Source organism: Salmo salar, chromosome ssa04, assembly GCF_905237065.1.
Source record: "Salmo salar chromosome ssa04, Ssal_v3.1, whole genome shotgun sequence".
Taxonomy (NCBI): domain Eukaryota; kingdom Metazoa; phylum Chordata; class Actinopteri; order Salmoniformes; family Salmonidae; genus Salmo; species Salmo salar.
In genome coordinates, this window is record NC_059445.1 from 13,201,998 (window position 1) to 13,226,812 (window position 24,815).

Sequence of the window (24,815 nt, forward strand, 5' to 3'; positions counted from 1 at the left end):
CTTTCTTTACTATAGATTTTTTTTGACAACTTTTAGTTTTACTCCACCATATTCCTAAAGAAAATAATGTACTTTTTAATCCATACATTTTCCCTGACACCCAAAAGTACTTGTTACATTCCGAATGCTTAGCAGCAGGGTAGGAACATTTTCCAATTCAAGTACATCAAGAAAACATCCCTGGTCATCCCTACTGCCTCTTATCTGGCAGACTCACTAAACACAAATGATCCGTTTGTAAATTATGTCAGCAAGAAAATCGTGCTGTCTGGTTTGCTTAATATTAGGAATGTAAAATTATTTATACTTTAACTTTTTTTTTTATACTTAAATATATTTTAGCAATTACATTTGATACTTAAGTATATTTAAAACCAAATACTTTTAGGCTTTTACTCAAGTAATATTTTACTGGGTGACTTTTACTTGAGTAATTTTCTATTAAGTTATCTTTACTTTTACTCAAGTATGACAATTGGGTACTTTTCACAACAGTGTGTCAGCTCAATCAAATGTAAAAGGTACATTTTAAAATCTCAAAAGGTAAAAATGTATGCCAAAATCGTCTTGTTTTGTGCACACCATAGGGACATGCTGGCCTACATGTACGGTGATATGTACCTGTGACACAGTCGAGGGGAGTGCACATTTATAGAAATAGAATTACCGCCCAACACGGAATGGACCGTTGACTTGAATGGGAATGTCTGTTCTAGTAATTCTGTCTCTATGTCCCAAATGGCACCCTTTTCCCTATATATTTCACTACTTTTGACCAGGGCCTATGCATCTCAAATGGCACCCTATTTCCTATAGGTCCTGGTCAAAAGTAGTGCCCTAAATAGGGTGCCATTTGGGACTCAACCTCTAGTTCATTCACCGTATGAAGCAATGGGCAGCTATCATGACCCAGTTCTTATGGATGAGAGTTCCTCCGCAGGTGTGGAAGAACTTGGGCGTCCCCTAACTGCTAGGCCAAACCTGGGAAAATAAAACATCAGCTTTTAAAGTGATAGATCACCCAAATTATTCAATGACATGTTGGATTCCTTACACTGTAAGCAGTCTATGGACAAGGTAAGACACCAATCCATGCTATGGGCCATGTCCCTAGACTGCTCTCAGGGCAAGGAAACCAATATGTAATTTTGTAATTTGTTTGAACTATTCCTTCAATTGTGAGCCAGTCGTGCCTATTTGTCTTCTAAAGGCCAAACCTGTGAGACAGACAGTACGCAAACACACAACCACACATATGCACAAACAAGCATAGCGTATGACGATGCCTCTGATATAATCAAAGTTGATTTAAATAATGATGAGGTTGAGCTGAAGGGACTCATCTCATTAAGTTTTATTAGCAGTGTGTGTGTGTGTGCAGTCTCAGGGTGTGTGTGTAATCCGATCCATGTAATGATGATGTCAATTAACAAACATGTCCCAACTGAAAGAAGTCTTGCCCCTGGGGCTAGTGTAGCTGCATCATGATAACAGAGAATCTCATTCAAAACCTATAGGTGATATTGCCCTTGAGAGATGAGATGTTGAGTAAATGAATTCACTTGTTATTGTAAAATAGTTGACACATTTGTGATGTTCCCTGATGGATGATCACGTGACTTGGTTCTGGGTATATGTCTAAGACATGTTGGCAACCAGGCAGCCATTTTGGATTTGATTCTAGAATAACAGTGTTTGATGGATCTAAATGATCCTAAATAGAGTTTAGACAGACAGTGTCTCACCTGCATGGACACCTGCCAGGGCCAGGAGTGGGGGTTGGCTGGTTCTCCATTGACGATGCGGGTGTGGATGGTGGGGGGAATGGTGGGTTTGCCACACGTGGTTGGCCATTCTAGAGTAAAGGACAGAACAGTTGTTATCTTATCTGACATCAGTGATAAGACTACAGGGTTATTGTTTTGATAGCAGTAAGAATTTTTCCCACAGTCATCCCCTCCCCCCCTCCCCTCTCCTCTCCTCTCCTCTCCTCTCCTCTCCTCTCCTCTCCTCTCCTCTCCTCTCGGCTGTGCCCGACCAGAAACCCCCCCCGAGGCAGCACGATGCACAGTCCATCTGTAAAACTCGATTTCAGAAATTGGCTTGGCAGGGGCCCGGCCACCTGGGGCCCATCAAAGGGTAAAGAATAGGGCAAAGGGTAAGAGACAACCAGAAGGCAACTGCTGCACTAAGGGCACTTCATACTACACTGTCTGAATCCTAAAATGGCACCCTATTCCCTGTACAGATAATAGTATATTAATTTTGACTGGAACCCTATTGGGCTCTGGTCAAAAGCAATGCACTATAGAGAATAGGGTGCCATTTGGAACGTACTACGGTGTTTACAGCTTCACCAAATAATCTAGTTTTACTACACATCTGGGCACGGAGAATTGAACCAAATGGATGAGCAGAAAAAAGACAGGATTCTACTGTGATCTACAGACTGATCAACTGAAATAAAGTCAGGAGTCTACTGTATCCTACAGACAGATCAGCTGAAATAAAGCCAGGATTCTACTGTACTCTACAGACTGGCCACCTGAAGGGCTTTTGGGGGGCGTTACATGGTCTTAGGGTCATTGTCCTGTTGGAGGGTGAACGTTCGCCCCAGTCTGAGGTCCTGAGTGCTCTCGCGCAGGTTTTCATCAAGGATCTCTCTGTACTTTGATCCGTTCATCTTTTCCTCAATCCTGACTAGTCTCCCAGTCCCTGCCGCTAAAAAACATCCCCACAGCATGATGCTGCCACCACCATGCTTCACCGTAGGGATGGTGCAAGATTTCCTCCAGACGTGACGCTTGGCATTCAGGCCAAAGAGTTCAATCTTGGTTTCATCAGACCAGAGAATCTTGTTTCTCATGGTCTGAGAGTCTTTAGATGACTTTGGGCAAACTCCAAGCGGGCTGTCATGTGCCTTTCACTGAGGAGTGGCTTCCGTCTGGGCTCTCTACCATGAAAGCCTGATTGGTGGAGTGCTGCAGAGATGGTTGTCCTTCTGGAAGGTTCTCTCATCTCCACAGAGGAACTCTGTAGTTCTGTCAGAGTGACCATCGGCTTCTTGGTCACCTCCCTGACCAAGGCCCTTCTCCCCCGATTGCTCAGTTTGGCCGGGCAGCCAGCTCTAGGAAGAGTCTTGGTGGTTCCAAACTTCTTCCATTTAAGAATGATGAGGCCACTGTGTTCTTAGGGACCTTCAAAGCTGCAGAAATGTTTTGGTACCCTTCCCCAGAGCTGAGCCTCGATAAAAACCTGTCTCGGGGCTCTACGGATAATTCCTTTGACCTCATGGCTTAGTTTCTCTGACATGCACTGTCAACTGTGGGACCATATAAACAGGTGGGTGCCTTTCCAAATCATGTCCAATCAATTGATTTTTACCACAGGTGAACGCCAAATAAAGTTGTAGAAACATCTCAAGGAGTCTCATAGCAAAGATTTTATACATTTGCAAAAATTCTCACTTTGTCATTATGGGGTATTGTGTGTAGATTGCTGAGGATTGTTTTTTTAGTTTTTTTACATTTAATACATTTTAGAACAGGGCTGTAACGTAGCAACATGCTGAAAAAGTAAAGGGATCTGAATACTTTCCAAAGGCACTGTATACACCTACAGTGATGTTGTCCCAGGGTTTGGGCTGTATAGGGGGCTCAGTGGGAACAGGCTGGGTAAGGTACCTACCTACAGTGATGTTGTCCCAGGGTTTGGGCTGTATAGGGGGCTCAGTGGGAACAGGCTGGGTAAGGTACCTACCTACGGTGATGTTGTCCCAGGGTTTGGGCTGTATAGGGGACTCAGTGGGAACAGGCTGGGTAAGGTACCTACCTACGGTGATGTTGTCCCAGGGTTTGGGCTGTATAGGGGACTCAGTGGGAACAGGCTGGGTAAGGTACCTACCTACGGTGTTGTTGTCCCAGGGGTTGGGCTGTACAGGGGGCTCAGTGGGTAGAGGCTGGGTGGTGTCTGTAGTCCAGTAGGCCCTGAAACCTTTAGCCTCCACGAAGAAGTCAGTATAGAAACGTATCACTAACTTGTTGCCCTTAGTTGTGATGGTGGCTGGGAGTCGGTCACCACACCATGGACCTGGTAAGTAAAAACAACAACACCAAAAATCACTTGCAAGTCAGTTGAGCTACTTCTGTAACACTACTAGTGCTGCTGCTACCAGTGCTGCTACCAGTGCTGCTACCAGTGCTGCTACCAGTGCTGCAGATGTAGGATCTTAATTTGTGTCAGAAGGTGGGTGTAGCTGGTGCATGAAGTCAGGCGCAGGAGAGCAGAATGAGTGAGCAACGTAATTTACTCAAAATAAAAGGCACAAGGTAACAATACACTTGACCAACAATAAACGGTAATCAATTACGCACGGGTGAAAACAGCACCCGTCGAAAACCAGCCATAACGTACCGAATGAACATAGAAACCATCACGCACAGAAACATGGGGGAAACAGAGGGTTAAATACATGAACATGTAATTGGGGAATGAAAACCAGGTGTGTAGAAAACAAAGACAAAACAAATGGAAAATGAAAGGTGGATCGGCGATGTTACGCTCGTCGTTTGAATGAGGAGACCAAGGTGCAGCGTGGTAGGCATGCAGCGTGGTAGGCGTACATCATTTCCTTTAATAATGAACACCAACAAAACAAGAAAATGCAAAAACCGACCGTAAGGTTCTGCAGGGCTAGACAGCACAAAAACAAGATCCCACAATCTCAGGTGGGAAAAAGGGCTGCCTAAGTATGATCCCCAATCAGAGCCAACGATAAACAGCTTCCTCTGATTGGGAACCATACTAGGCCAACAAAGAAATATAAACATGGATTTGCCCACCCAAGTCACACCCTGACCTAACCAAATAGAGAATAAAACAGACTCTCTAAGGTCTGGGCGTGACAGGCGATGGCTAGAAGACCGGTGACGTCGACCGCCGAACGCCGCCCAAACAAGGAGAGGGACCGACTTCGGCCGAAGTCCTGACAATTTCATCACCCTATTCCAGGAAAAATGGATTTGAGCTGTATTTGGAGATTTAAAAAGGCTTCGGAAGTTTGTTATTTCCCCTTTGAAATTTCAGACTTCATTTTCCCATATGGAAAATGTATCAACCCCTACAAAATATACATTCATTATAATCCACATAATAATTCACATTTCCTGTTGCTGCAGGATTATTTTCCTGCTATAGCAATCAAATTAAGCAATCAAATTAAGATTCTACATCTGTACTACTACTGCTTCTTCTACTACTGCTACTACTACTACTACTAGTGTTGCTACTACTACTACTACCACTACTACTAATACTACTAGTGCTGCTAGTGCTACTAATACTACTACTACTCTGTAACTTATCATTTTATTTATAAATAACCTTTCATAAAATTGGGTAACAATGTGTTGATGGTACACTAGCTGCAGCACCATTCAATCAACATTCAATCAAATGTTTAAAATCACCATAGTTTGTACTCACCGTGTTTTGTACTCTCAGCTCCGTCATTATAGATGTGGTATGCCACCATGTTATCCAAGCATTTGGAAGTGAAAATGTCCTTGGCTTCCACGTCGAAGTGGGTGAACGTCAGGGTTATGGTCTTCCCTTTGGGTACCTCCACACTCCACATGCACTCGCTGGCCGCCTTGTAGTTCGTAGGCCAGTTCTGAGACTTAATAACCCCTTTTAACTCATGGGAGGCCCCTCCGCATCCCTGGATCGCTGTGGAATGAAGGTGGGGGTTAGTGTGTGTACATACTGTATGCATGCGTGTGTGTGTGTGTGTGTGTGTGTGTGTGTGTGTGTGTGTGTGTGTGTGTGTGTGTGTGTGTGTGTGTGTGTGTGTGCGTGTGCGTGTGCATGTCCATTCATGGTTCAGTGCGTGTGTGTGTGTAAGTGCATGCATGCGTCCTTGTGTGGGTGTGTGTGTGTGTCTGAATGATGATAGTGAGCAGACGGGAAATAAACAGATTAGAGTAGATGAGCTGCAGCCTCCTCAACATTAGCCAGAGAGCAGAGTAGAATTTACTCAGTAGTAAGCACAGTGTGTCACAGTGATAAACAGCCAGTGCAAGCCTATGCAATACACCCTAATGTAGCTGGTCGATCAGCCCTGGTATCTGGCTCTCCCTGTTTATTTAAAGATGGAGTGTATGTCTGTTTACTCAGATGGAGCGGGTCCGTGGAGTTTGTAACGGAAATAAACGTTTAATACATCCACTTACCATACATCTTGATATCTCTTTAAATGTGGGCGTTGACGTCCAAAACCTTGGGTGTTGACATCCATAAACTGAAATGTCTGATAACTCAAAAAACTGTAGTATAATGCCAAAAAAACGCCAAGGTAAAACAGCAGTTGAAAACGTTAAAGCGACCACATCAGAACAAATGACTTAACAAAAAACAAATCCTCCTTCTGGCCTCCTCAGCCCTTTCACAACTGAAATGTCAAGCCCTCTGATTGGTCAATTCTAATCATGATCAAAGCATTTTCCCTCGTTTGACCAGTGTACTCTGACCTGTGCTTTCTCAGTACTTACCGCTCATACTTCTCCTTCTATGACGTCCCTCCTGTCATAAATACGTCCCGGGGATCTAAAGTTCACTTTATGGCTGGTCATTATTAGAGAGTAGTGGAGCTGCCTCAGCGATATAAGGTGCCTCAGGTGTGTATGTGTGTGTGTGTGTGTGTTTTGTGTGTGTGCGTACAGATTTACATGTGTGCACGTTTGCACGTGCATGCGCATGTGTGTGCATGTTCGTGTGCGTGTGTGTGTGTGTGTGTGTGTGTGTGTGTGTGTGTGTGTGTGTGTGTGTGTGTGTGTGTGTGTGTGTGTGTGTGTGTGTGTGTGTGTGTGTGTGTTTGTGTATTCGGAGAAAGCTGGGATTGTTACCGGCAATGTCCTTAGGATACACGGCCTCCCACTTGGTCAGAGAGACGGGAGTCGGACAGGAAGCTCAGGGACATCTTGTTATTGGCACTGACCACCACAGGAGGAAGGACGTAGCCACAGTGTGTGCCTGGGATGGAGAAGGAATGGAAATGAGGAGTATTGGATTGGAGGAGAGGGAGAGAGAGAGAGAGAGAGCTATTACTAATATAGAAACATAAGAGTAGTAACCAGAATTTCAAATACACAAAGGTTAATTTCCATGCATACCAATGTTGGTCTAGCAAAGATGTGAATCATTAGACGTTCAATAGACATTACAGAGAACAGACAGATTTCTGATGAGGCACGGTACTCTCATCGATAAAGGACATGGCAGTCATAATGTAAACATAACCTTGACAAATAAGACACATCAATCAAATGGTTTCACGTCACCAAAAGGTCTAAGGGTACAACATCTCAGAAAACATACTCCTCCGCTTTCAACGTTTACTACCATCTACGCTACCTCAGTAACTATAGATTTTTTAAATGGAGGAGATCAGAGTTCTGAAATGACAGCACCTCCTACAATGGAGGAGTCTGTATTTCTATTGCCCTTTGTCTGCCTGGTGTTTTGCTCCTGTACTTGTTAGGTTTAATGTGTGCTGTCAGGGGCCAACCATGCCCTCCTGCTGAGCCCTGCTCCCCCTGGCAGGGGGTCGCGCCTGTTCTGATAGTTAGAGCTCCGACAGAGACCTCTGGTGAGGAAGGAACTGACCGCTGCTCACACACACACACACACACACACACACACACACACACACACACACACACACACACACACACACACACACACACACACACACACACACACACACACACACACACCGAAGGAGAGCGAAAGATCTGTCATCCTAAATGTTTTGACATCAGCTTGAATACCACACTGAATAGGGTGTAGGGAGAAGTTGCACGAGACGTGAATCATGGGTCAGTTAAAACATTTCCTCACTAATGCTCAAGGTTAGGATTGGGGGAGGGAAAGCTGATCCTAGATCTGTACCTAGGGGAAACTTCACCCCAGAGCACTAAATAGCGTTCTTTGGATGGTGTTAGGTTCCAAAAGGAAGTTTATGACTTCAGCGTCTTCCAAGGGATGCGTCTTCTTTAACGCAGAAACAAAGCTGTTTCCGCTCTCTCTTTCTGCCCCCCATTTTCTCTCAACTTCACACACACACACACACACACACACACACACACACACACACACACACACACACACACACACACACACACACACACACACACACACACACACACACACACACACACACACACGCCGCAGGTGTTATTGTCTCCACTCTGCCTCTGCTCCAGAGTGTTGTGCTAGAGATAAAACTATCAGATTCCAGCTCTCTGATGTGAATAACAAGGAGGTCACATTTACAGTTCCCTAGCCTCGCTCCTTCTCTGGGGAGAGATCCTAATCAACAGCTTTACAGCCCTGAGGACAGGAGACAGGCACTGGCACACTCAGCACACTAGCCTAGCTTGGTGCTTGGCGCTCTGTCCAGGAGTCAAAGTCCCCCCCCTTTTCATTTCAAGTAACGGGGCACATTCTGCTCAGCATATGCTTATCTGCTGTCTCCTGCTACTTGATTTGTTTGTTGTGTGTTTATGGGTATGTGTGTGTGTGTGTGTGTGTGTGTGTGTGTGTGTGTCCCTCAGTCGACAAACAGCTCGTTTGGGAAATACGAGGGCTAGTGGGTCATAGTGTCTGTACTCTATGAAAAAGTGTCTGTACTCTATGACACCATTTGGGGCCATTTTGGATCTCCATAATAACACATGAACAGGGGATCCAGGTTGGGTGGACATACTGTAACTTACCAAGCGCCTGGAGGCTGTCAGAAACTACAAGCTTGTCTTCGCCACACTGGCCCGCCTCTCCCGTGACGGACATGTCTGTGACGTGCAGTTTGACCAGGAAGCCTTCCGGAGCTGTGATGTTCCAGGAGCAGTGAAGATTCCCGGGATACGCATCTGGGAATCCCATAGAATGGATCTCTCCTTTACGGCCAGAGTCTGTAGCAGAGAACATGAAGCTTGGGTTAGTGATGAATGGACAAAGCTTAGGGCTATGGGAGACTCCCTCGAGCACACACACACACACACAAAAACGACACACCCACCCTATTGTTTTAGCTGCATTCATTCTTATTTAAAGGACAACTCCACCCAAAAACGATATTTCGGTATTTGTTTAATTAGTCCATTGTTGACATAGTCCCAAAATGTTTTGCTTGTCAGCAATCAAGTTTTCAAGATATGTAACTTTCAAAACACAGAAATCATCCCCGTATGATACATTTTGCATCATATGATGCTGCGTTTTGCTTCATATGATGGGATGATTTCTGTACTTTGAAAGTTACATATCTTGAAAACTTGATAGCTGACAAGCAAAACATTTTGGCACTATGTCAACAATAGACTAATGAAACAAATACCAAAAGATAGTTTGGGGGTGGAATTGTCCTTTAAGCTGCCTGTCAGCCTCTTATCATTGTGTCTATGTTAGGAGAAAGGCAGCGATAACCATTATGCCAGCATATCACACCGGTGATTATTTACCAACAAACACTGCTCATCAATCAGCTGGTTCACAACATAGCCAACGATTTACAGCCATTATCCTGCGTCCCAAATGGCACCCTATTCACTATATACAGTAGTGCACTACTTTTGATAGGGCTCTGGTCAAAAGTAGTGCACTATATGGGGAATAGGGTGTCATTTGGGATGCACAGTTAGAGTATGGAAGTTGCTAGAGGCAAAGTTATGCCTGCTATGTATGCCTGCTGTGTGCAATGTGGACATAGTTTAGCAATTTATCTTGCTGATGAAATCAATCATTCTATATCATTTAAACAAATGAAAACTAGAAAAAGAGGCAAGTTTTGAAAAAAATGTTCTGGTGAGGAAGGTTTAACAACATCGATACTGTTGCTGCTGCAAGCCACTGAATTCCAATCAATTATACCACGGAGAGAGCTCACATATTTCAATTGGAGTCAAGAGGAGGAGGAAGGAGGGCTACCTGCAGAAAGTCAATACAGCTGTAACTGTGGCATACCAAGTACTTAGGTCTATATGAAAATCACAATTATAAATACAGGCTAATTCCTAGAAGGGGCATATGACCTCTGAATGCGGCAATCTGACTGGTCCACTCATAGATATAGAACTGATATATTGTCTATGGGTACACTCATAGATACAGAACTGATATATTGTCTATGGGTCCACTCATAGATATAGAACTGATTTATTGTCTATGGGTACACTCATAGATATAGAATTCTATGTTATTCTATGGTTTTCCCCGTAGTGTACTCACCGGTTATAGCTGGTGTTGTGGGCATCATGGTGGTAGGTTTGACCGTGGTCGGGATGAGGTTGGTGAATGTGGCACTGAAACCCTTGGAGGTGAGAGTGGAATCGGTTTTGAAACGCACCACCATCGTGTTGCCGCTGGAATCCACGCGGCCTGGATTCTTACTACCACAGAATCGACCTGTGAGAAAACAACATTTCACTGTTCAGAAACCCCTAAAGAGTTTGATTAGGCCACTAATCAAACTACACAGTTAGTTATAATAACCCAAACTCCAATTTGTGGTACACTGATGTAAAACCTGGACAGGCCTTATGCACCACTTGAACTGACCAAACAGTGACACCAATTATTATTTGATTAATTCACAAAAGTATTGTACAGGTCTCCACATACATAGTAAGCTCAATAATAACTATAAATGCTGCTATTTTGCATAATTTCTGTTTGTAGAGATTACATTTACATGCCAGTCTAATTTGAGAACCTCTCTCTATTTTTCCATCTTCCTACCCCAAACTTTTAATGAACATCATATCTTATTCATGCAGCCTGAAGTGAATTTGAGTGTTGCTGTATGCATAGTTGATTTCACTCCCCACAGCCTGTTTCAACTGCCAAGTGCTCCCGCTGCATGTCGATCAAGATACTATACCTCCTAAAACAAGTTCATTAGTGAAGTTGCTCAAATTGTGAGACTTAAGAATATATTGATTGTGGGTTTGGAGGACTGAAGATGTTGCACTTGTTGTCACAATCTCTGTTCTCATAATTGAAAATCCATGAACAAAAGTAGCCTATTTTAGAAAATGTATATTTGAGTGTTGTAACGTCTGTCTTCGGTTAGAGAGGACCAAGGCGCAGCGGGTTGCGTGCTCATCATTATATTTATTTTAAATAAAGACTGTGAACACAGAAAAACAATACACAACGACAGGAAACAGTTTAGCAGGCTATACACATAACAGCAGTGCTAAAGACAACTACCCACAATTAACAAACAAAACACATCCCTATATATAGGACTCTCAATCAAAGGCAACTACAACCACCTGCCTTCAATTGAGAGTCCAACAGCCAATTACCTAACATAGAAAATACTAAACTAGAAAGAACATAGAAATACAAAAACCTAGAACATAACCCAAAACCCGGAAATAATAAATCAAACACCCTTCTAAACAAACCACCACCCCGAACCACATAAAACAAATACCCTCTGCCACGTCCTGACCAAACTACAATCACAAATAACCCCTATACTGGTCAGGACGTGACAAGTGTAGCCATATTATGAGGGTAGGGTATAATTAGGGTATTTTAACACATTATGAGACTAGTGAATAAGTACATTTTGAGTGTTGGCCTACACATGTTCTGCAACAGGTGTGTAGGCCTAAGTATATCTGTACTATACGTATCTATACTAGTCCAACTGCTGTATACCAGAGTTAGCATAACACAGAGTGATGTCTTACCCAACATGGCGGAGCCGGTTTTGTGACCATCGTAGACATCTACGTAGTCTCTACAGGCCTCAGGGACCAGGTCGAAGGAGGAGAACGTCAGTCTGATCTTCTCTCCCTCCGGTACAGTGATCCTCCACTGTGGACCACATACACATACTATTTCATTTCACCACCAAATTTCATACACAAACAAATCCATTTCGTTTGACCACAAATATCCATTTCATACAAAAACACATCCATTTCATTTGAATACAAACGTCAATTTTATTTCCATTACTTCATCAAACATTCAGTCAATTACAAAGATTTAATCAATGATCAAAGATCAACGATTCAATCAATGTCAAGATAAATCCGTTGGTAGAGTTGATATAACCATATGCACCAACATGAGTCTGATATTCCTTCTAGTAGATTCTGGTGGGGGCGGAGTTTTGGCACACAATTGAACGTATTCATATTCAAAGGCAGGGGCTTTCTAAGTAAGGCACAACCTTAAGAAAAACATTACTGATAGAAGTTACAGCTCTAGAATAGACACAGTCACTCGTCAGCAGGAAACAGGCAAGGGTGTCCTTTCTCTACATTTCATTTCCATCTACATTGCTTTAAGCATAATTTCTCCTCAATGTTCCCATCCATCTCTTTCTCTCTCTTTCTGCCTGGAGGGTGCCCAGGTTGCAGATGGCTGCATGCGCTGCATATTGACACGAGTCATGAATAAAAATCATCCAATATCTCCTGGGCTGTGACGGTTTGGACAGGAGCCCATCTGCCTCAACATCCAAGCCAAGAAGGAGACAGAAAGCAACATGAGCAAGCCAGATAATACACAGCCAAACAGGACCAAGCATGAGTCCCTAATGGCACCCTTTTCCCTACATAGTGCGCTACTTTTAACCAGAGCCCTATGGGACCTGTAGTGCACTATAAAGGGCTATAGGGTGCCATTTGTGATGCAACCCAATGATCTAATGATCCAAACCAAGCAAAAGCTGACGTCAAAGCGCTCAGCCGTGCTCTGAGCCAAAACAAGACGCGAGTTGCTCCCCAATCTCGGTGTTCAGATGGTGCCCAGTGACCATAGATTTACTAAAGGGGCACCTCATTTGAAAACACCCCAAAATATAGGAGTCCGTTTCCCCATTGATTGTTATTGATGCAGCTTAGCTCCATACAGCACACGACATGACGGACCATGTTATTATTATTCACTTCCTCAGACAGAGAGAAAGGTGCTATTGATTGTAAAGTACCTCACAGAAAGACTGGGGCCATATGAACAACGTGCTGTGGATAATACACTACTTGGTAGAGAGGTGCTGCCGTGTGTATGGCAGATTGTGTGTGGTACCATGGATGGCATGTCCTTGTGGAGGTACCTGGTGTGTTAGTGTGTGTGTGTGAGTGTGTGTATGTACCTGGTAGAGAGCCCCGTTCTTGTAGTTCTGTGCTGGAAACCCAGGGGTCAGTAGATCCCCGCGGTCACCTTGGAGAGCGCCACCAGCCCCGGCTATTTCTGGAAGCAGGGAGCATGGAGATGGAGAGTACTTCAGCTGAACAGACACCTCAAGGATACCCACCATCCATCCATCGCTTTCTCTCTGTGTCTCTCTCTCTCTCTGTCCTCCTTCTCTGTTACTCCTATGTCTCCTTGCCCCTGTCATTCTCTCTCTCTCTCTCTCTCTCTCTCTCTCTCTCTCTCTCTCTCACTCTCTCTCTCTCTCACTCTCTCTCTCTCTCTCTCTCTCTCTCTCTCTCTCTCTCTCTCTCTCTCTCTCTCACTCTCTCTCTTTCACTCTCTCTCTCTCCCTCTCTCTCCCCTTCTTCCTCCCCCTCTCCCTCTCTCTTTCCCCCCTGAAAAGCTCTGAATGTTCATAATTCTCATCACTGTTGATTGATAATGGTGTTATTTACCTAAAGTACTCTCTGGTGTCACAGCTTGGTACTTTGCTTTGAATCCCTTGTCTGTATTTCTGTCATTGGTGTCAAAGAACAACAACATAGAGTTTCCCAGTGACACTATGGGCCTGGGTTTGGAGCGCCCACACAACCTCCCTGCAGAGCCAAACAGAACAGAAGAGAAAGAAGAAAACAATATATGGATTACTGTACATATAGAACCATTTATGTCAAATCAATAGCTACTGGCCATACCTACATGTACAGTACAGTATATCTATATACCATTGATATGTTCAATACATTCCAATAAATGCATGTATGCATTTTTGTTGCGATGTTCCAAAAACAGTCGGGTAATGTCAAACATCAATCTGACATTCCGCAGTGCAGTTAACCTCCCTCTGAAAGTCTGTAATCTAGTTAGGGGCTGTAACTTAAAGTGGAGTAGTGAAGAGGCAGGCCAGCCAGGCTTATAGGCTGTGTCCTCCGTGGACGCTCTAATTTGGGTTTGACATCAAAGCTCAATCCCCTTATAGCCTTGGAGTGTGGATGGTCCTGTGGGGCTGTGTGCTGAGGGTGTGGGGAATAGGGGACACTGTGTATGGAAGGGAGAGAGAGAGAGACAAAGAGAGAGAGAGAGAGAGCGTGAGTGTGTGAGGTGTGTTGTGCTCCAGCTAAGGGGCAGAGGAAGTGAAGAGCCAGAGGAGGTGTTGCAATAACACTGCAGGGTTAGTTATGTGTGTATGTGTGTGTGTGTGTGTGTGTGTGTGTGTGTGTGTGTGTGTGTGTGTGTGTGTGTGTGTGTGTGTGTGTGTGTGTGTGTGTGTGTGTGTGTGTGTGTGTGTGCATGTGCGTGTGTGTCTGTATCCATTTGTGAAAGTAGAAGAATGTGTTAATGTGTGGCACAGTGGAAAGTGTAACAATTGAGAACGATGGTGTGGCCTCACATCTACATTCACCAATCTCTAACTATACGGGATAGAAAGTATAGAAAAGTACAGAACAAAATGAGTCCTATCCACAAGGTTTAAACATCAACGCTTTTGCACAGTCACCTTAATAGTTCCACCTCACACTTCACATAGCTTCCCTTTGCTGTGCCAGACATCCCAGCGTGTCAGCTAAGAGGTGAGAATGGACAGTTGGAGAGACCAGGAGAGAGAGAGAGAGAGAGAGAGAGAGAGAGAGAGAGAGAGAGAGAGAGAGAGAGAGAGAGAGAGAGAGAGAGAGAGAGACAGAGAGAGAGAGACAGAGAGAGAGCCTCTGGCTGGGTGTCTGATTCTCCCATCCTGTCAGAAACAGTCTGAAGAGCACACACCATCACCTACGGGCGTAATAGAATATCATAAGCAGAGTAAATTAAATATTTAAATGTAATATGTTTGCTCAAGTAAATGAGCTTGTAATAAAACGGGAAACGGGAAAAGCTAGTGATGGTGGGGAGAACCTGGTGGTTTGAGTTGTATAAAGTCAAGGAGGAAAGATCTGAGGATAGATCAAACAACTGAATATGAATGTACGATGTGCTGGAGACTGTATGGTACTGGTTTTGAACAGGCTCAAAGGACAGAAATGGAATTACATTCCTTTGAATTGAATCCCTTTGTGCCCCACCATGTGAGATGTGACACATACCTGAAGACATGCCAAGGATGGATCCCCTACCCTACACCTGTACCCCACCTCTCAAAACCCTGTGTGGAGCAATATCTGATCTGTATAGCGAGATATTTGAGAACACACACACACACACACACACACACACACACACACACACACACACACACACACACACACACACACACACACACACACACACACACACACACACACACACACACACACACACACACACACACACACACACTACCCCCCACTCCGACACACAAACCTTCCCATATGTCTCCCCCTCAGTTTTCAGTAATAAATGTTGGCCTACCAAACCCTTTGCCTGGATGTATTGGCCTTAATCCACTTAATTAGTCTGGCTCCAGTGTCTCCAGTGTCTTACCGATGACTCCCAGGTTGTCCTGTATTGTAAAGTAGTCTGCTGTGCACAGGTCTGTTGCCTCCAGGGAGAAGTCTTCAAACCACAAATGGATCACCTGGAGTAGAGGAAAACAAACAGGCAGGTTTTTATTATTCACTGTCTTAGAGACTGGAGCAGTAGACATACTGCTACTTAGTAGGAGGCTTGACTGTGTGTGTGTGTGTGTGTGTGTGGGTGTGGGTGTGGGTGTGTGTGCGTATGCGTGTGCGTGTGCGTGTGAGTGTGAGTGTGAGAGAGAGAGAGAGAGAGAGAGAGAGAGAGAGAGAGAGAGATTAAAATCGAGACGACAGGGAAAGAGAGAGAGGGAGAGAGAAAGAAAGAGAGAAAGAGAGAGAGAGAGATTAAAATCGAGACGACAGGGAGAGAGAGGAACACAGAGGGAGAAAGAGAAAGAGAGGAACAGAGAGAGAGGAGAGAGAGAGGAAGGAGAGAGAGAGGGAGAGAGAGGGAGAGAGAGAGAGAGAGAGAGAGGAGGGAGGAGAGGGAGGGAGGGAGGGAGGGAGGGAGGGAGGGAGGGAGGGAGGGAGGGAGAGGGAGAAAAAGAGAGAGGAGAGATTAAAATCGAGACGACAGGGAGCGAGAGAGAGGGAGAGATAGAGGGAGGAAAGAGAGAAGGGGAGAGGGAAAGGGGGAGAGAGATAGACAGAGACAGAGACAGAGAGAGAGAGAGAGAGAGAGAGAGAGAGAGAGGAAGGGGAGGTAGGGAAGAGAGAGAGAGAGAGAGAGAGAGAGAGAGAGAGAGAGAGAGAAAGGGGGAGAGAGAGGCAGTCTCAGTCTGGCTTGCTTGGCAAAGTGAAAATGTTTTTTGTTTTCCTGTCTCCTCTCCTTCTCCGGATGTCGTAGCTTGAGAGAATGAAAGAGATGGCAGAGCAGCCATCTGTCACGGTGTGGAGCTGTGTTTACCCATGTCTCATAGCTACATCTGATCTAAGGGCTTTCTGTTCTGTTCGCCTTCCCTACCGTACTGTTATACCCTGGTGTCTGTCTATGGTTGCTTCCTAAATGACACACTATTCTCTATTTAGAACTATGGGCTCTGGTCAAAAGTAGTGCACTACACTAATAGGGTTCCATTTGAGATGCAGTCTTATGGCTACGCCTGACATCCTTCCAGCTCAGAGACTCATATCAAAAGCACTATTCCAATGAAAGATCATTGAAATGATGATCTGTTTTGGTGGTGACGGTGATCGAAAGCATTGTTCCGCTGCAGGTTTTGTTCTATATAAGTCAACCAAGCATTCTGGTTTAGAGTTGGTTTTTAAAGTGCAATATCTTTCAAAGTTAGTGATGCGGTTAATTTGATGTTTTTAGTCGTTATCTTAATGGTTTCTGCACCTGCCAAACATTCGCCCTAGCCGCTGTGCATTAATAAAAGATAAGGGGATCCCTTTGATGAATATTTATCAGGCAGACACAGAATATCCTTTAAGGACAAGAGACCCTGTTCCTTACAATTTGACTGGGTTCCCATTTTCCAATTTCCAAAATGGCCGCCTATCCTTGTGTCCTCTTCTCCTCTGTATGTGCACTGATGGGTGAAAGGACAGGGCATGGAAAGGTGTCTGGCGTGTTACTTCCACCCTTCAGCTCCTGTCAGATCAGTGGTCGTCATGGAAATGACATGAGGCTTTTTTAGAGTATCTCTTGAAAGTTTAGAATTCTTAAAAATGCATCCATTCTTCCTTTCTCTCTTCCATGAGGTAGTCAATGATCCAACCAGTGACTACTTCAATTAAGGAAGGAAGGAAGAAAGAAAGAAAGAAAGAAAGAAAGAAAGAAAGAAAGAAAGAAAGAAAGAGACAAAGAAAGAAAGAAAGAAAGAAAGAAAGAAAGAAAGAAAGAAAGAAAGAAAGAAAGAAAGAAAGAAAGAAAGAAAGAAAGAAAGAAAGAAAGAAAGAAAGAGAGAAAGGGAGGGAGGCTATTCAATGACATTTGAACAGAGCCTATGAGACTTAGTTGTGTTTTGACATGTATACTGAACAAAAATATAAACGCAACATGTAAAGTGTTGGTCCCATGTTTCATGAGCTGAAATAAACGATCCCAGAAATGTTCCATACGCACAAAAAGCTGATTTCTCTCAAATTTGGTGAACAAATTTGTTTACATCCCTGTTACTGAGCATTTCTCATTTGCCAAGATAATCCATCCACCTGATCAGTGTGGCATATCAAGAAGTTGATTAATCAGCATGATCATTACACAGATGCACCTTGTGCTGGGGACAAGAAAAAGACACTCTAAAATGTGCAGTTTTGTCACACAATACAATGCAATTGGCATGCTGACTGCAGGAATGTTCACCAGAGCTGTTGCCAGAAAATGTAATGTTCATTTCTCTGCTTTAGAGAATTTGGCAGTACGTCCAACCTGACTCACAACCACAGACCACATGTAACCACGTCATCCCAGTACCTCCACATCCGGCTTCTTCACCTGCGGGATCGTCTGAGACCAGCCACCCGGACAGCTGATGAAACTGTGGGTTTGCACAACCGAATCATTTCTGCAAACTGTCAGATAGCGTCTCAGGGAAGCTCATCTGAGTGTTCGTCGTCCTCACCAGGGTCTTGACCTGACTGCAGTTCGGCGTCGTACCCAACTTCAATGGGCAAATGCTCACCTTCAATGGCCACTGGCACGCTGGAGAAGTGTGCTCTTAACGGACGAATCCCGGTTTCAACTGTACCGGGCAGATGGCAGACAACATATATAGCGTTGTGTGGATGAGCATGTTGGTGGTGGGGTTATGGTATGGGCAGGCATAAGCTTCGGACAACGAACACAATTGAATTTTATCAATGGAAATTTGAATGCACAGAGATAACGTGATGAGATCCTGAGGCCCGTTATCATGCCATTAATCTGCCGACATTACCTCACGTTTCAGCATGATAATGCATAGCTACATGTCGCAAAGATATGTACACAATTCCTGGAAGCTGAAAATGTCCCAGTTCTTCCATGGCCTGCATACTCACCAGACATGTCACCCATTGAGCATGTTTGGGATGCTCTGGATCAACGTGTACGACAGCGTGTTCCAGTTCCCGCCAATATCCAGAAACTTCACAACGCCATTGAAGAGGAGTGGGAGAACATTCCACAGGCCACAATCAACAGCCTGATCAACTCAATGTGAAGGAGATGTGTCGTGCTGCATGAGGCAAATGGTGGTCACACGAGATACTGACTGGTTTTCTGATCCATGCCCCCAACTTTTTTTTAAAGTGTGGAATCCATAGATTAGGCCATAATGAATTTATTTCAATTGACTGAGATCCTTATATGAACTGTAACTCAGTAAAATCTTAGAAATTGTTGAAAATTGCATTTATATTTTTGTTCAGTGTATTTGTTTGAAGGAAAGAGCACAGTAAAAGGAAAAGAGGTTACTGTATAAAAGTCTTTGTGTTTTGAATGTGTTGCATTGTGGTACTTACCATGCCTGGGTCCACAGTGATGTGCCAGCTGCAGCTCATGCCGTTGTCGTAGCTACTGGGGTGATTCATGCTGGTGAACTCCCCCGATGGGCCCTGGAGTGCCTGAGGACCCCCGCATCCCGAATTGACCTCTTGTCCCACGCATGCACACGCACGCACGCACACACACACACACACACACACACACACACACACACACACACACACACACTCACACACACACACACACACACACACACACACACAATTGATTACATGAACATTCAGTTGATGTGACAGCTGCAGGGGAACAGCTTTGGGTAATTTTGTTCTGGAAAAACAATGTCTACTGGCAGAATCATTTGTTTTGATTATAACCCTTGTTATTGGGCTGTTATGTATAACATGGAAGGGTAACACAATGTCATTATTGAACATCCTGCTGCGACAGATTGTTTGATGACATAGTGGCGCTACTTACGTTAATAAGAGCATTCGAATTGAGGATTGCTTCACCAGTCCCATTAAACAAAAGCAATTGGTAATTGGTAATTAAAGCAATAACATACAGCAATAACATACCCTCATACAATGGTATGGCCAATGACAACATGGTCAGCAACTACCCTATACAACCAATACAGTACAATTTTTTTTATATAATTTACACACATATACACTGAGTGTATAAATATTAGGAACACCTTGCTAATATTGAGTTGCACTCCTTCTTTTTGCCCTCAGAACAGCCTCAATTCGCCAGGTCATGGACTCTACAAGGTGTCGAAATCGTTCCACAGGGATACTGGCCCATGTTGACTCCAATGCTTCCCACAATTGTGTCAAATTAGCTGGATGTCCTTTGGGTGGTGGGTCATTCTTGATACACATGGGAAACTGTTGAGCGTGAAAAACACAGCAGCGTTGCAGTTCTTGACACACTCAAACCGGTGCGCCTGGCACCTACTACCATACCCTGTTCAAAGGCACTTAAATATTTTGTCTTGCCCATTCACTCTCTGAATGGCACACATACACAATTCATGTCTCATTTGTCTCTAGGCTTAAAAATCCTTATTTAACCTGTCTCCACCCCTTCATCTACACTGATTGAAGTGGATTTAACAAGTGACATCAATAATGGATCTGGTCAGTCTATGTCATGGAAAAAGCAGGTGTTCCTAATGTTTTGTACACACATATATCTATCCATATGTTGACTAGTGGTGTATATACGGTGCATTTGGAAAGTATTCAGACCATTCAAATTTTTACACATGTTATGTTACAGCCTTATTTAAAAATTGATTCAATTGTTATTTTCCCTCATCAATCTACACACAATTCCCCATAATGACAAAGCAAAAACAGGTTTTTAGATTTAAAAAAAATTCACAATCGCATAAGGATTCAGTACTTTCTAGAAGCACCTTTGTTGAAGCAGTTTGGAACCACCAAGACTCTGAGCAATCGGTGGAGAAGAGCTTTGGTCAGAGAGGTGACCAAGAACCCGATGGTCACTCTGACAGAGCTACAGAGTTCCTCTGTGGAGATGGGAGAAACTTCCAGAAGGACAATCATCTCTGCAGCACACCACCATTCAGGCCTTCATGGTGGAGTGGCCAGACGGAAGCCACTCCTCAGTAAAAGGCACATGACAGCCCGCTTGGAGTTTGCCAAAAGGCACTTACAGACTTTCAGACCATGAGAAACAAGATTCTCTGGTCTGATGAAACCAAGATTGAACTCTTTGGCCTGAATGCCAAGCGTCACGTCTGGAAGAAACTAGGCACCTTCCCTACAGTGAAGCATGGTTGTGGCAGCATCGTGGATGTTTTTTAGCGGCAGGGACTGGGAGACTAGTTAGGATTGAGGGAAGGATGAACGGAGCAAAGTACAGAGAGATATATCCTTGATGGAAACCTGCTCCAGAGTGCTCAGGACCTCAGACTGGGGTGAAGATTCACCTTCCAACAGGACAACGACCCTAAGCATACAGCCAAGACAACACAGGGGTGGTTTCAGGACATGTCTCTGAATGTCCTTGAGTGGCCCTGCCAGACCCCGGACTTGAACCTGATCTAAAATCTCTGAGGAGACCTACCTGAAAATAGCTGTGCAGTGACACTACCCATCCAAGTTAACAGAGCTTGCAGAGAAGAATGGGAGAAACTCCCCAAATACAGGTATGCCAAGCTTGTAGCATCATAAGAATACTTATGTAAATGTGATATTTTCAGTTGTATCTTTTTTACAAATTTGCAAACGTTTCTAAAAACCTGTTTTTGCTTTGTCATTATGGGGTATTGTGTTTAGATTGATGATAAATGTTTTTTAGTACATTTTAGAATAAGGCTGTAATGTAACAAAATGTAGAATAAGTCAAGGGGTCTAAGTACTTTCCGAATGCACTGTATAATGTAGACAGATGCTAGACAGTATTTGGCCTTTCAATACACCACTAGCTACGACCATTACTTTATAGTGCAGACATTATTCCTGGGCAAGTTTTATTGAATAAGGGATTTTGTAAGGACGAATAAAAAGGGAGAGAGTGAGAGAAAGAGAGAGAGAGAAATAGAGAGAAAGAGAATGAGAGTATTTGCATTATGCTAGACCAGTGTACTGTGTGAGTGCTGTCTCTGGAGTCAGCCGCGTCTCCTAAGGCTGTCTCACTCATAGAAATGGATGAAAGCCATTATTCTTAGGAACGAAATGACTGATTTGGCTAACCGAGCCAAGGTAGCGTGGGACAGTGTTAATAACATCATAGATTTTCATAAGATTTAAATGCATTTTTAAGGGGTGGGGAAGGCTGTATTTTTTGGGAACCAGCACAGAACTGTAAAAAGGCACCAAGATATGTTGCAGATATGTGGACTATCTTATATGATAAAACAGATCATCATTGACACCTTGTCAGAAGCCAAAATAACATGCATGTTATATCACATTTTAACTCAGATGATTTGATGGGTTGTTTTCTAACTATAGATGAAATAGAATGACTCATAACGGAGGGTTGAAAACAAATGCAGACGTGACAAATTGAGGACGTATTTGTCATGCTTTCTATGGTGACAGAGTGACACTATATGAAAAATACGTCCAGCAATCCATAACAGTGCTTGGAAGTGCACCAGTGCATCAGTAGCCAGTGGTGAGACCAATGAGATGCCAATGTCCAAGGGGACCAATTAGACTTTCAGATATCCCTAACGGTTCGCAGGAGGTTTGTCTATAGACGTTCCCTCAACGTTAGAGGAACCTTTGCCTTTTGTTGTCGTTCTGTTCCTCCACAGCTGGGTCTCAGCTCGGACTGTCTGTCTGCCACACTGTGCAGCCAGTGGCAGGGGACGTCACTGTGACTCACGTCACAGAGGTACCACAAAGACACAGAACCCCCTTAGAATATAACTCTCTGTCTAGCCCTGTAGCCAGAATGGATGCACATTCAATGCCAGAAGTATTCAATGCCATTATTACTGCAGCAATGAATGCCGTTGGTTTGTTATTGCGGTATACAATGACCCAGATCATTCTTCTATGCTTATCATTTATTGCTGATATGAAAGTGTGGCTTAATTTAATCATAAATAATAAAACATCTGTCAGAGACAGAGATACATTAAGAGCACAATGTCCAGTGATAGAAATTTCAACAAAATAGACAACAAACATAACTTTTCATCTTCTTGTCAGCAAACTCACCACCAGCCGACAGCCATTACCCACCCACTCCCCAGACGCTTAGCTAAGCCTGATATTATGGTAAATGTATAATGGTCCATCAATCACAAGGGTCCATAAATCACTGTTTCATAGTCCTGCTGAGAGGCGGTGAACTTCCTGGTGTGAGTAGAGCTATAAACTTTCATTTGAAAGACATTTGAAGGGTTTAAAGTTTAGTACTCACACACCTCCTTGACAGTGATGAAGTTTGGAGAGATAGTACAACTCCTAAGTGTTTACAATATATACAGTAGTACTAATCATCTGGCCTACATGAATGTGTTTAAAGTATATAGCATCTCACCACCAGGTAGCCTAGCAGTTAAGAGCATTGGGTCAGTAACCGAAAGGTAGCTGGTTCCAATCCCTGCGCCGAAAAGGTGGACAAATCTGCAGTTCTGCCCTTGTGTAAGGCAGTTAACCTCCAACAACAACTTCTCCCCAGGCACCGATGACGTGTATATGGATTAAGGCAGCCCCCCGCACCTCTCTGATTCAGAGGGGTTGGGTTAAATGCGGAAGACACATTTCTGTTTAATGCATTTAGTTGTGCAACTAACTAGGTATCCCCCCTTTCCCTTCCCTCCATTTAAACATACAGGCAGTACACTACTCACCTTCATCAGTGGAGACGCTGTTCTTGTCAGTGAAGTAGATGACCACCAGTCCGATGCAGGCGCCAGTCAGAGCCACAAACAGTAGTACCAGGCTCTTCTCCAGGGTACTCAGACCCCTGGACTTGGGCCTCTGCTTTAAGTCTTCCTCCATGCTCTCCGTTCACAGTGGTAGAGATGTGCAGGTGTGGAGCAAATGTGCTTTGCCTCTGGTGCACCAGCGTCTCACGGTCTGGTTCGACCTTTGGTAGACTGGCTGTACCTTGGACTCACCTGAACCTGGACAAGGGATACGGAGCGTGTCTGTGCGGAGAGTTTTTGACTGTTTAGGATTTTTGGACATGTTGTAAAACGTCTTATTGTGTGCATAGGGTAAATTAGTTGATGTCATTTTGAGTGTCAAATAAAACCATTATGATTTTGTACATAGATTCAGTAGGGGCAATGGTACCTCTCACCTATAACTTAACCTGTTGTAGGCTACTATAGAACCGTTATACACACTGTTGTACAGTATAGCCTATAGCAGGGCTATTCAACTCTTATCCTATGAGGTACAGAGCCTGCTGCTTTTCTGTTCTACCTGATCATTAATTGCACCCACCTGGTGTCTCAGGTCTAAATCAGTCCCTGATTCGAGCGCAACATTGAAAAAAACACAGTGGAACTGGCTTCGAGGTCCAGAGTTGAGTTTGGGGGGACTATGGTATATGACCTGTGTTTACGCAAGCCTTGTTTATATTATTAACTTTGTCCCTACACTCGACCCCGAATCTCATTTCAAAACATTTACTGTCTCAACCTCAGCTTTTATAAGAGGAGCGGGCCCGTCACGCAGTGCACTGCAATTATCGTCAAGCTTACTAATTGATTGATGTAGTACAGAGCACTTCTGGGCTATGGTTAAACTCTTTAATGTGGCTTAAGTGCCAAAGCACTTAGCACTAGCGATGGATTTGATTAAAGTAAAAGGAACGATGGGGACTAGGCTCATGGGAACCTACTGTTTAGTCATCTATGCCTCATAGGAGTCCCACAGACGCTACCTGGCAATCAATTACCGTTTGTTAAGCTAATGGATAATGTGCTAGAAACAGGCTTGTAATCCTGCCTGTTGGAATCAGGGGTCCCTTCCCAGGATGCATCTAAAATAGCACTTTATTCCCCAAATAGTGCAGTACGTTTGACTACTGCTCTATGTTCCCTGGTCAAAAGTAAGGCACTTTCTAGGGAATTATGGGCCGGGGTCAAAAGTAGAGCACTATGTACGGAATAGGATGCAATTTCGAACACTTCGTTGCAAATTTCTAATGGCTCTCTGTACAGACAGCCTGGC

At 43.9% G+C, this 24,815-nt stretch overlaps 1 pseudogene; it reads right to left on the bottom strand.

The window, feature by feature from the left end:
* The window catches only part of LOC106602340 (ovochymase-2-like), a 33,843-nt pseudogene extending 10,117 nt beyond the window's left edge, over window positions 1-23,726 (bottom strand).
* Window positions 23,727-24,815: the final 1,089 nt, after the last annotated feature.